The following is a 12586-nucleotide window of genomic DNA, read 5'->3' as shown; positions in this document are numbered from 1 at the left end:
AGGTAAAAAATAAATAAGAAATAGAATAGGGAAGAAGAAAAGAAAAGAGTTTAAAAAAGTAGTTTAAAATGAACCAAAAGTAGCAGAAAACACAAAAATATAGAGCTAGAAAAATAGAGAAATAGATAATAAGTAAAATAGATCCAAAAAAACTTCAAACAAGCAAAGGATGGCAGAGATTCAGAGAGGATACAGAAAGCATGCCCAGAACCATAGCAATGAATGAGAAACAAGATGGCCACGCCCGTTCACGACCGCGTGGGTAAGTTCATGCGAGATTTCCCTCGCGATCACACGCGAACTTGTACTATCAAGCCGCACACTTTGCGAGATTACACATAGCGCCCGTAAACGGAAATACGTCATGCAAACAAGATGGCTGTGCCCGTGAACGACCGTGAGGGTAACTTCGCGCCGTTGCGCTACAAGCAGCTTGCTAAAACGCACAAAACCTTGCGAACTAACACGCTGCAAAAAAACAAATCGCATATTGGCACGAATTCGCGGCTTCCGAATTCACTCAGCAGGTGCAAAAGTTCAAACTCATCATTAGTAACCATTCCCTGTAGTGCTTCCTGAGGGGCCCCTCCAGAGTTCAGCTGCCTACTTGCAACTATTCTATGACCCTGCTCTGACCCTTACAGCAGGCTCATAGAATAGCTACAAGTAGGCCACAAAGGTCCTGTGAAAAAAATTGCACTGCAACAGAAAGCAAATTACAGATAAGGAAGCAGGTGCCAGACTGGAAGTTTAAATTCAGTGACACATTAATCAACCCCAAATTAATTCATGTCAGTTGAAGCAGGGCAGGTGTGCTTGCTTCGCCCCCCCAAAATCTACAGTGATGAACCAGAGGGTGGCAGTGATGTACCAGAGGGTGGCATGGGTGAACCAGAGGGTGGCAGTGGTGAAACAGAGGGTGCTGTGAACCTGTGATAATGAACCAGACGTAGAAACAACATAGTCGCGACCGTTGCGAGCCGACAAGTAAGTTCGCAATTGCGAACTGGTACAAAACCCTTGCGAACTGGCAGAAACACTTGCGAACACAAAAAAAAATCTGCAAATTTGCGAGAGTTGGTGGATTTTGAGGATTGCGAATTTGTGAATACGCAAATTCACGAACCGCGAATTCGCAAAATTCGCCCATACTTAATGCAGACTACACTGTGGCAATTACCACCTGTGAAAGGCCATTACCCATGCGGTTCATGTAGTGCATGCCCTTTCACTACAACATACAAGACTGTCCAGCTCTCAGATTCATTCACGTGGGAGTTGAGGGGACACACAAATTGTAACACACCGAATTGTGTATACTTACTACTATGCCCCTGCAGTCTCCAATATGTGGGGATGACCACAAGACCTATCAAACAACGCATCTCTGAACACCGGAGTAATTTCCGCTGCAAAAAGACTAACACCAAGATGTGTATACATTACCTAGAGACCAACCACACAGCTGACTCTCTTAAGTGGTTAATAATTGAATCAAACCCAAGCATCACAAAACAGAATCTCTTCTATAGGGAACAAAGATGGATCCATTGTTTGGCCTCAGACAGGAAGGGCCTTAACGAGGATATCCCTTGGAGCTCTCTCCAATGTCACATGATCTTCCACACTCCATAGGTGAAAGAAAATCAGCAATCTAACATCCTCCAAGAGGAATCATGTCCTAGACATTTGTCCCAATGGTTGAAAGCCTCCTATATCTACCATAGGCTTACCACACATTCCACTGTTTCCTTTCTAGCTCCAGGAGTCCTGGGCCCTGCTCCATCACAACCCGAACACCACCACCATATTTGTGATGACGCTCACGTTAACTTGCCATTCATAGGGGTTTAGGGCACCACAGACATTAAATACTCTGCATTTCGAGCATCTGACGCCCTAATCATAAACGGGACACTTGAGTTTCCCCATCTGTAAACGAATCAGTAGCAGATTACTTGACCCGCTATACACCACTGTAAGATGGCCGCACCGCTTCAATCGCTTTACGCGATGTACAGAAAATAACCAGATAAGTCTTTTCCTTGACCCCGTTGCAGCGGCAGTACAGGTGATTTGAATAATGATCCACAGTCACCACAACCGCATATCAGGAACACAAACTTCCCATACTGGAAGAGCCTTTGGGATAGGGTATCAGATCCTACTCACACCACTGTACAATGGCCGCGCCATTCACTATGCACTCTGCATGACCCGCAGCGACCCGGGTGTACACGCCCCCCTCCCCTAGCCCGCCCACCAACCCCATTATAATAACGCGACCACCGGACCAGCCGGTACTCTCCGGTCCTGGCAGAGAAGGGTAGGCGATCCAGCGCAGACACGGGAGCAATAAGTAAGTGATTACACCACCAGTCGTGGGGACCATATGCCTCGCGCGTCCTTTCCTACTTCTATCTACCAGTTCCAACGGGACTCTAGACAACCTATTCCCCGGCATTCTAGACTCAACTCACGGGTCCACACTCTTTAGCGTGTCAGGTACCAAGAGGTCGCACAAGCATCTACAGCTGCGCAGCCTATTCTACGTTTATCGCGAGAGAATCACCAAACTCCGAAATGAGCAGTTCATGCATGGCGATATGACTCTAACAGTATCGCACTGGTTGACTTCCAAACTCGTACTCCACCTACACTTGATACTCCAAACCACTCCATGGGTTTCAGGGGAGAACATAGCGTCTGATCACTACACGGTTTATTTGATAGATGTAATGTTTTCTCCATAGACTCCTCTGACCAGACGATAGACACTTCATCATAGATGGCATCTTACAATTTTATTTGAAAATGTATGTTTTCCTCCCTTGTTTCCTTTTAACCTAGCCTTAACCACAGAGGCTTGACTCTTCGATGTCCATCCCGCCAGACACTGCTGGTACATTTCACTCTTGACCTTTAGGTGAGTGGTGTCTGAGCAGAACAACATTATAGCTGTAACTCTTCTTGTTTTTAAATGTCACTAATAATATTTCCATTTAGTCGTGCTGGTTGAGCAATTCACTCACCACTGCTCCACCTGGAGATGTTTTCATTAGTGTGATTTTACTGTCACGATTTGTGAGGAGTCACCTACACTAGCATGCCACACAGTGCACCAGGTCAAATCATATGTGGATTACTGTACCTTACTTGCTCGAGAGATGTAATATTCTTCCCTCTCCTTTTGTTTCCAAAACCAGGCATGGAACAATGTATAAGCAGGTACTTATTTTCCATACTGTTGTTGTAAGCACTGATACTTAGACAGATCAGCAATACTGTAGACAGCGAACTTACAGGTCCTGACGAATCGCGGGTGATCTTACCCAAAGCGAGAAACATGTCGACCACTTCCTCCACCTTTTAGTATAGTCTTCAGCACGGAATACATCACTTTTCAGAACTCCCAGACCAACTATGGCTTTTAGTTAATGCACGAGACCACCTGAATAAAGTTCCTTCCGGTATTTCTGCGTTATTTTATATTATATTATTATTATTATTATTATTGCATTTATTGAGCGCACAGCTACCCGGAGGTTTCCCGGCGCTTGCCTTGGGAACCCGTCCTGGCTTTTCCCTGTGAGATAGCCCCTACAGGGCATCCCCATGGTGAAAGCCAGGCATCCCGCCGCAGGGGGCCGTTGTGGAGATTAAGCAAGCTTAATGCCCAGAGTTGCAGAGTGAGAACCCATGATTAGAGCAGGCACCGAAGCGAGAATTATCGAGTCCGTGGACATTTGAGCTCAAGACCCTGCCGCGTCGGGAATTGAACCCTGGTCCCGGGTCTGACCTCAGCTTCCGGGTCTGCCTGCTCTACACCGTGAGCCACACTTCTCATTCTATTCACTTCCCATCTACTACCATTCTGGCCCCTCACCCACACTTCACCCACGGGCAGTTGGATAAAAGATCTCCGCCAAAGAGCCCCTCTTTGAGGTGTAGCCTGTTGGGTATTGCCAACCCAACGAGGAGCATTGCCCATGATGAAGCATGACACCTGCAAGGGTGTGTGAGGCCATTATATCCAACAAAATGGATATCCACTGGATGGTTACCATTTAACCACCCTTATATATGCACATCCCTTGACCTGCATCTGTACCCCAGGAACAGCCCAGTCCTCACTTTGGTAAACACAAAATCCAGACTGTGCCAGGCTACTTATCTGCTCACTTGCAGTTATTAAGTGGAGGTGGGCGATCTCACAAATTTTGATTTATGGGCGAAAGGTTACATTATGTATGGTTTAAGGCCCCAATACGGACTGCCCAGATGTTATCCATCATCTGAGCTCCGAGTTGTTGGAGTGGTCTGGTGAAAATATAAAGATTTTAATTGCATACTGGATAGGTGGATTGACACTACCGACACTTCCGTCCATGCTAGACTGTGCAAAACTAGAACTGTTAGACGTGAGCTCCTTTATCTGCATTAGTTGGAAGATTCTTGGAGGAGTTTATTCCTCAATGTCCCAGGTTATACTTTTTTTTCTTCACCTCATAAACACTATTCTAGAATTGATATGATTTTCGCTGAATATTCCATCCTGGAAAACGCACTGGTGGTGATTTATGTCCTAAAATCACTTCCGATCATCACCCAGTCATGTTAATAGCGCAGTTAAAGTCAAACATGCAAGTACCAATTAGGGATTTTACTTTTCCCAGACACCTCCTTAGCAATTTGGAATACGTGGAGGGGATGCGTAAGGCATTTGGGGATTATATCGACTCCAATTTGGGCTTGGCATCAATTGCAACCATTTGGGACTGTTTAAAGGCTTATGTCAGAGGATCTACCTTACAATATATTATAAAGCAAAATAGGCTGGGCCTCCGTCAGTGGGACCAGGAGCAAAAACTCCGCCTGCATCTGGAGCGTCAGCACGCTATGGCTATTGCTACAAAGAGCGCGGCTGAACATTGGATATACCAACAGGTTATAGAAGTATGGGCTAAGCTTAAAAGACGGCTGAAGGATAAAGTAGCTAATAATTATCATAAGTTCCGGACTAAACAATACGAGTACGGCAAAAGAGTTGGCCGGTTACTTGCTAATCAAATAGCAGATCAAACGGCTAAAACTCACGTAAAAATGATTAAAGGGGTGGAAGGCTTTATATCGACTATGTCTGCTGATATAGTTGAACAATTTAGGCTGTTTTACGCTAATCTATACAGTAGCAAAGGTAGTCCGGACAAGCAGATCGTGCAGGAATGTCAGATGTTATTCTTGAGTCTGATGTTATCCGAGTCATTGGATGAAGATATAGTGTAAGCGAAGTAGAGTAAGCTATAAACGCCTTGCAAGCTGGTAAAGCAATCGGCAAGGATAAGATCCAATTGGAATTCTTTAAAACCTTTAAAGATATACTGATTCCCACCTACCTTAAGGTATCTAACTGTATTGTACATGGAGAAGAGGTTCCTCCTTCTTGGAACGCGTCAAACATCGTTGTTTTTCCAAAGAAGGGGAAGCCCATGGACAATTCGAGTTCATATAGACCAATAGCATTGATGAACGCCAACGCTAAGCTTTTTTCCAAAATTCTTGTGGTTTGTCTGGATTTGGTAATCCATACAGTAGTTTCAGAGCAGCAACAAGGCCTTGTCCCCGGAAGAGACACCGATGCCCACATTAACACAGCAATTGCTGCATTCTATGTCTCTGGTAAGATAGGCCAACAAATGGGGATGCTGATGTTAGCAGCCGAGAAGGACTTTGACTAGGTGACATGGGAACCACTATGGAAATCTTTGTCTTAAATGGGCTTAGCCAAAGGCTTATCTCAGCTGTACAGAATGTATATAACCATCCAACACCTGCAATTAAACTTAATGGGCTTTCCTCCTTTTCTTTTTCAGCTCAAAGGGGGACCCGGCAAGGTTGTCCTTCATCTCCTTTATTGTTTGTTATTTATATTGAGCTGTTTATTCAGCATCTAATGACCAATGGAAATATTGATCCAGTTATTCTAAACGGGATGAACTTAAAATTAACCGCATACTCGGATGACATTGCTATTTTCTCGGCTAACCTTGTCAAAGCCATGCCTGTGATCATGTACAAGGCAGAGCGATTCATTTTTTTTCTGGCTATAAGAGAAATGTGCATAAAACAAAGACAATATAAAATTTTCAATTAGATGCTCTCCCAGTAATTCTTAGGGTTACGAGTACGTCTACTTATCTGGGGGTATGTCTTAGCAGCCAAGTTATTGAAATAAAAGGCAGACGGCCATGTTTCCACGCAGCGGACGCGGTTAACGGGCGCGCCTTTGTCGTGCCGAAGGTGCGCCAAAGGTAAGTCTGTCTGCACCCGTCCGAGCCCTGACGAGCCCAGAGTCCATGACTCCTGTGCAAAATCAGCTAGATTTTTAATCTTCTAATATTATAGTTTATTCGGCAAATGAGTTCCTTAACATCCATAAAACAGCTTTTGAGAAACAATTCCCTATTTTATAATGCACTAAAAAATTCCCAGAGCAATTGGAAGGTCCAGTAGCCTGTAGATGCTGCACTTTCCAGGGAAACTAACTTATAAGCCATGTACCTTTAACACGACTTTTAAGTACCTCTCCTTCGGAGGGTCTAGCCTATATTTTATGTAATGTACGCTTCCTAGCTAGACATACTTTTGAAATATGGGATTTGATTAACACACACTCCCCGGAAATTTGTTTTTTAACCGAAACTTGGCTGAACTCTACTAACCACCCTTTCATTAATGTAGCTATTCCTGACAACTACAAATGTATCCATCTTGATAGGGTGGGGAAAAAGCGGGAGGTATAGCCATCGCTTTTAAAAATTATCTTAGTATCTCCTGGATAAATACACTAGCGGATGAAGACTTGGAAATAGGCATCTTCAAAGTAATTTCATCCCCTTCGGAAAGCTGGACAAGAGCCCTAGTTTATCAGCCTCCTGGTCCCAAAACAGACTTTGTAGAAAGATTAGTGGAGCAGAGAGCTATCCACGCCCTTGCCTCTAATAAGTTCCTGTTGTTGGGTGACTTTAATTTCCATTGTGAATTGCATTCTTCACCAGAGGTAAATAAACTCCTCACTGACATGGAGCAGCTGGGTCTCTCCCAAAGAGTACAAGGACCGACGCATAATGGGGGACACCTACTCGACCTACTCTTTACAAACTCTGACTCTTTTTTGTTTGATCCTCTGTGCCCTCTTACCTGGACTGACCACTCTATGATCAAATTTATGACGCCTATCATTATGCAGAAACCTATTGTACTGACAGCTGTCAAGTGTCAAACTACTCATAGATCATGGAACAAGCTAACTCCTCAGGCATTTAAGAAAGTCTTCTTGGCAGTTCCGCGTGTAGAGGATCAGGATGTATCAGATTCACTGATTACTTTTAGTGAAACGTTGGGGAAAGTTCTGGATGGAATTATTCCTATAAGGAAAAACTCTAGACCAACCCCTAACTGACGTTCGGCACAATGGTACACCGCTGAACTAAGGCAGGAAATGGCTTCATGCAAAAAATTGGAGAGGCATTGGCGACAGAGTAAATCTCTGCAGACTAAACAGTTTTTTAAATCTGCCTTGGCAGCTTATCATCGGAATTTGAAAGCAGCTAGATGCTTGTATATTTTGAACCAAATTGAGAGCTCAGGTAACTCATCAAAGGCCCTATTTGACATTGTTAAGGACTTTGTGGCGCCGGTAGAGTGTAAACAATCACCCATAGAGTCCCAAGAACTATGTGATTCTCTGGCCACTTTTTTCCAGGTGAAAATTTCTAAAATCTACTCCAATTTTTTATTACCCGATCTGGCAAACTTACCCTCGGAACCCTGTCTGGGCAGTTCTATGAGACGGACAGAATGCTCCCTGGAATGCTTTACACCTGTCTCATTAGTAGAGACTCAAAAAGCCTTAGAGATGGCTAAATCAGGCTCTCCTGTGGACCCTTGCCCCCCCAAAATCATATCTCTTTTGTCCTACATTCTAGCACCTACTGTTCAAAATATCTTTAACCTCTCAATCCATGAAGGAATAATTCCTGCCCCCTGGAAGGAGGCATTTGTCTACCCGATTCTAAAGAAACCCTCGGCCAATCCTCAAGACCTGGGCAATTATCGCCCCATCTCTTTGCTCCCACTTCCCACAAAAATGCTTGAAAGTATTATCAATTGGCAACTGAGCAGCTACCTTGAAACTAATTGTATCTTGGACTCCTCGCAATCGGGTTTCCGTCGGGGTTTCAGTACGGAAACGGCTCTCTTAGCGGTTACCGATTCCCTTAGGATGACTGTCGATGCTGGAGGTTCGGCGATTTTGATATTGCTTGACCTCTCTGCGGCCTTTGATACTATCTTGCATAGTAGGCTCGCGGAGAGGTTAAGATCTTTTGGCATTCAAGGTACTGCTCTTAAGGGGCTGCAGAACTTCCTGGTGGTCAGATTTCAAACTGTCATCCTGGGCCCTTATCAGTTCGAGAAAACATCTCTGGACAAAGGTGTCCTCCAGGGCTCCTGCCTTAGCCCCACCCTTTTTAATATCTATATGGTACCATTGGCTAAGGTAGTGGAAGCCCTGGGTTTCAAAACTATTTGTTATGCTGACGACACCTAGCTACTATTTAACATTGGCCCAAATATTGAAGCAGATAGACACCGCTTTGCCTCAGGTATTCTTGAAATCTCTCACTGGATGACCAACAACCGTCTCCAGTTGAATCCGGGCAAGACGGAAGTCATGCTTCTTGGGAAGGCTACAGCAGCCTGGCCCAATGACCCTGTGTTTCTAAGCAGTGCGTCAACAACTTAGGCATAAAGATAAATCAATCCCTTTTTATGCAAGACCATGTAGCATCCACTTCAGGGGCGTGTTACCACAGGTTAAGACTGCTTCAGAAAATGTTTACATTTATCCCGACCGAGCACCGTAGAACTCTGACCCAAGCCATGGTGATCAGTCGCTTGGATTACGGGAATGCCCTACCAGCAGAGGTTGGGGTGACCTTTCTAAATAAATTGCAGGTCATCCAAAATACTGCCGCCAGGATTATTCTGAACATGCCGGACGGCTCCTCTTCGTTACCGCTGCTGGGAAACCTTCATTGGTTACCCATGAAAAAACAATCTTTTTTTAAGATCTGTTGTCTGACATTTAACGCCCTACAGGTTCAGGGTCCAAAGTCTCTACAAAAGAAACTAAAAAAATTATTTACGTGGGCGTCGGCTGAGGTCAAGTTCTTCGGCAGCTGCTCCATATACCCCGCATCAGACTTACCTGGCCCCCAAATATTGGAATAGCCTGCCTAAAACCCTGCGGGATATTCCATCTTACCGAGATTTTAGGAAACATCTGAAAGCATTCTTGTACTAAGGCTCCTTTATCCCAGCTGTTTTTCTTTGTGGTTAACTGAGCAGCGCCGAGATGCCCCAGGGTGATTCGAGCGCTATATAGGAACGCCTAACATAACAACATAACATAACAAATCATCCCACTCAACTATGATCTGCTGCTGAAGATAGTGGCGGCAAAGTTGCAAAGTTGGCACCGGCTACTTCTCAGTATTTATGAGAGTTGCAATGTGGTTAAAATGAATATTTTACCAAAGTTTCTATATCTTTTCCATACAATTCCATTAAAAGAACCATCTTTCTTTTTCAAACGTCTAGATAGTGTCCTGGGCAGCTTTATCTGGGGATACCGACGGGCCAGACGAGCTATTCGATATCTAAAACTATCATACATGCACGGCGGATTTAACCTCCTCGATTTTAAGTTATACTTTTGGGCAGCATTTATCGGGTGGATACAGAGTCTACTTAGAGGAACTGATACAAAACCCAGTTGGTTTGTATATCAGCTGGCTTGTGGACCGAATGCTTGGTTTCTACTATATCGAACATCTGACCCCAAATATTTTAAGCGAGTACGCTTCAAGGTAATTAGAGATATCACCAACATATGGTGCAAAATCTACAAAACTTATGCAATATCTGATTTACACTATTACACTGCACTATGGGGGGATCCTTTGTTTCCTAATATATTTCATGACCAGATTGGGAAAGAATGGCAACTCAAAGGCATAATGCGGGTGGGGCAGCTACACGATGATCAGAGTTTTCAAACTTTTTTATCTCTAAAATAGGAATTTGATCTTTCACATACCTACTTCTTTAAATACCTACAAGTTAGGGACTATTTTATTCGTGGTAGGGGATTATTAGAGTTGTCTAATCCATCTGAGATCCTGTCCACACTTGTTGGTATTAGAGGGCGAGGAGGAATAGGCAAAATATATCAAAAATTCATTGGGGAGGTGAGTGATAATGGTGTACAAATTGTAGCCTAGCTAAGTCAGATTTTTTGCTCTGATATTTCAAAGAAGGAAATATAAGAATCTCTCCAAACTATTGATTTAGCCATAACATCTGTCAATTGAAAACTACAACAGCCAGAATTATTTTTATGCTCTATTATACCCCTGAGCGAATTTATTTTTTTTTGTAAAATTTTATTTTGCATATAACAAAAGGAAACACAGGAAAGAAGCACCAAGGTGCCGCACATGTCCCCACGCAGGGGGAAGAAACCAAATCAAAATGATGGTGGTGACACACCGCAAAGAGAGATCCATGCCAGTCAGTCTAGGTACCTGCAGGAATAAGAGCAAGAGGTAAACAAGCAACCATCGATGCTGAGCATTGTGGAGTCAGAATGTCCCAAAGCAAGCAGATATTTAGGTTATTGCAAACCATACAAATGCACCAATCGGCGAGAACGAGCACCTCGGTGTCACAGGGGAAAGGTAAAAAGGAAAGAAAATGCAACTCCCCGTCCCCCCCCCCATGACGGTGACACACACTTACCACACTCATTCAGAAAGCCGCACTAAATTTGGAAAAGGTGCAGGGATCTCAAGGATGCTGGGCAAACCGCCGACGGCAGGCCTTTAGACAGGAAGGCAACCAAGGGTCCCCATACATGTGTGAAATTCTTGTAATTACCGAGGAAGATGTCTGCCATTCTCTCTAAGCTTAAAAGCTTCCAAAGCTGTGCGTGCCAAAGAGATATCGCCGGTGCCTCCTTTCGCTTCCACGCTGCCGCCAACGTGAGTTTGGCCGCCCCCAGGCACAGCCACAGAATCTTTTTATCAGATTGCGTCTGGTGTTCAAGACCGGGGTCTCGTAGACCCAACAGTACAGAAGCCACAGAGTCCTCTATAGGGTATTGAAGGATATCTTTGATATGTGAAAGAATCTCGTCCCAGTAGGGCCTAATCACCGGGCAGTCCCACCAGATACGGCGGAAGTCCCCTAGGAGTCCACATCCCCTCCAGCATTTATCCGAGGTAGCCGGGAAGATACGGTGAAGCCTAGTTGGGCACAAATACCATTGTGTGAGAGTCTTTAAGTTAGCCTCCCTAAGAGGTATCGAGTGGTTAAATTGGGTCATATCCCTCCAGAGCGCTGACCATTCATTGTCGGTAATATCTCTCCCCACCATCTCCTCCCACTGCTCCATATAACATGGTCTAGGTGACAATTCGGACTTAAGCAGTAATTGGTAGAGGAAGGAGATGACTCCCTTCATGGTGGACGTCCGCAGCAAAAAAGCCTCGAACGTCGAGGGGGGTCTCGTAGCTGCCTCCAGTACCCCTGGAGACGTGGCCCAGTGTAGCAACTGGACATGCCGATACCTATCAGTTTGTGGTACCTGATAGTCCCGTATACAGTTAGCGAAGGTCAAAGGGTCAGGGCCATGAAACAGGTGGGTTAGTGCCCTACATCCACCCTCCCTCCATGCGTCAAAAGGCCCCTCACTAAGCACCGGTGGAAAGGCCGGATTGAAATGCAAGGGCGTGAACGGAGATGGAAAAGTCGTCCACCGCTCATCAGCAGCCAGGGTATCCCAGACCTTCAGTGTAGTACCCGTGGGGGTACTAATATAAGCGTTCAAGGGGCGATCCCTCTTCGATTTCCAGGCCAGATCCCAAATGGACCAGCCAGCCACACTCCGGTCCATATGCAGCCAATGTTTTTCTGAAAACTGCTGCGACCATTCCACCATTACCCTCACCTGGGCAGCCTTATAATAGAGATGCAGGTCCGGCAGACCCACTCCGCCCTCCGATCTAGGCCGGCGTAAGACTGTGAAAGACAGTCGGGCTCGGCCCCCTTGCCAGACAAATCGCAGTATCTGCGTGTTAAGCTGCCGGAAGTAGGCGCTATCCAGTGGACTAGGCAGGGCCTGGAACAGGTATAAATATTTGGGGAGAAGGACCATCTTAATCGCGTGTATCCTACCTAGCCAGGACAGGAATTTAGGTTTCCACCTCTCCAATTCGGCCCGGGTCTTCGTCAAGAGGGGTGGGAAGTTGGCCGCAAATAGTTTGCCCACCGTCGGAGTCAGGTGGACTCCCAGATAAACAATCGATCCAGTTGCCCACGCCAGTGGTGTCAACGTCCGCACATGAGCCACATCAGCTTGTGAAAGAGTCAAATTCAGGATATATGATTTGCCATAATTTACTTTAAATCCCGCCACTTCCTCAAATTCAAGTAGAATCTCCCTAATGCAAGGCAAGGAACC

At 45.1% G+C, this 12586-nt stretch overlaps 1 pseudogene; it reads left to right on the top strand.

Moving 5' to 3' along the window:
- The window catches only part of LOC147706971 (uncharacterized), a 93472-nt pseudogene that overhangs the window by 58128 nt on the left and 22758 nt on the right, over positions 1-12586 (top strand).

This window comes from Lissotriton vulgaris, chromosome 6, assembly GCF_964263255.1.
Source record: "Lissotriton vulgaris chromosome 6, aLisVul1.2, whole genome shotgun sequence".
Classification (NCBI taxonomy): domain Eukaryota; kingdom Metazoa; phylum Chordata; class Amphibia; order Caudata; family Salamandridae; genus Lissotriton; species Lissotriton vulgaris.
This window is presented reverse-complemented; position numbering and strand designations above follow the sequence as displayed.